The sequence below is a fragment of the Trachymyrmex cornetzi genome, unplaced genomic scaffold (assembly GCF_001594075.2).
Source record: "Trachymyrmex cornetzi isolate Tcor2-1 unplaced genomic scaffold, Tcor1.1 scaffold517, whole genome shotgun sequence".
Classification (NCBI taxonomy): domain Eukaryota; kingdom Metazoa; phylum Arthropoda; class Insecta; order Hymenoptera; family Formicidae; genus Trachymyrmex; species Trachymyrmex cornetzi.
In genome coordinates, this window is record NW_017299826.1 from 12,574 (window position 1) to 14,304 (window position 1,731).

Genomic DNA, 1,731 nt, shown 5'->3' on the forward strand with positions numbered 1-1,731 from the left:
TATACAGTTCCATCTAGTTAATCTTTCATTTTAATAATCACGGATTCTCTGCTACTTTGATGCGCGATTATCGCCAGTTAAGCAAGCAATCACATAATTTGTAAAACTCGCACGGCGCAACTGTTGTTACAGTATTATTACATTGCATGATACATTATTTTTATATCAGTCTAGATATTTCATCAAGAAGTGTGAAACTTAGCCTGTTGAAAAAAAAAATTTCCAAAAAAAATGTTTTTTTCTTTATTTGCCTCGGGACTTATTGACCGATGTGTTATATATAGATACTTATAATATATGTGTATATATTGTTACGCTCGCACGTTTCGCACAGAGGACACATTAATCGCACTGAAATAAATGCGCACAACTGTACAACGGGAATGATAACTTTATTGAGAAATGACAGAAGTGTTAAAAACTCAGAATTGTAGGATGTATTATGGAATTATTCAGAATGAATTTCGATCGGAATTATAATTCCCTTTTTTAAACACAATAGAAATCTAGAGAAAACGGAATAATTCCGATCATAATTCATTCTGATTTGTTCTATACGATAGGTGCTCTGAACACAAAACCTGTGTTGTAGGGAGATCCTCTTTTGTGATCCGATTCCTTGGCGATCGATAACAGGTGTCCTAAAATACGGGAAAGACTTCGGGGCAATTTAAATAAATATATTTTTTTAGAGATAAGTTTGTCACAGAAATATGTGAGTTGAACACAGATGATTAGAGCATAGATGAATTAAATACAATAATAAAAAAAAGTGCAGCAGAGGAAAAATGGAGAATGTAAATTTAGAGAGAGAGCAGGCCCGATTTTTGTCGCTGCACTCTAAAATTTTCTGTCTTACTGTCTTCAAATTTTAAATATCTATTTTATTTTAAGTATGTATAATGTACTAGTTTAGTAACAAAAAAAGACCTAAATTGTCGAATTTTTATGTTCCTTTTCGAAGTTTAATTTCTGAGAACTTAAATTCTAAGTGATCTAAAAAAACCGAATTTTTCAATACATTTGTAAATTTAAGGAAATTTTGATATCGCTATACATTTAGAATCTTGAAATTCTATACATGAATTTAAAAAAGTAACTAAATAACATCTCTCGAATTTAAAAAATTGCATTTTAGTTAATTTAATTCGATTTTGTGTGAAGAGATTCTTCTCAAGAATATTGATAATCGTTATAGCTAAAATTGATGGGTTGAGAGAATTATATTTAGCATATAGGTAGTATAGAAGATAGATTTTTATACTCATTGTAAATATTCTGATAAATACGTGTAAAAAGTGTAAAGGAAAGAACGAATCACATCAACAACTGGTCCATAATTCGTATATACTTATTGCCTTGCTTTGTCGAAGTCACAGTGCATATCTGTGGATTTGTAAGTGCTCAAAATGTAATATATTATTTTATCAGCAACATGCAATCATTGTCGATAGATTATCCTTAAATAAATTAAAGTTATTCAAAATGTATACTTATAATTCATTTAATCAATCCTATAATATTTTTTTAGAAAGAAATCGCAAAAAGTTTCTGGAAATAAATGGAATTTACAAAATTCTTGTCTTATGTACATATAGTTGTATGTAATATATGTCAATTTACATTTTTTATATTTTCAACCTATATATAATTATATAAGATATATTTTTTCCCGGATTGTGCGTATAACTTCAATATATAAAATATTTTATTAAAGTTATCAGCTTCAAC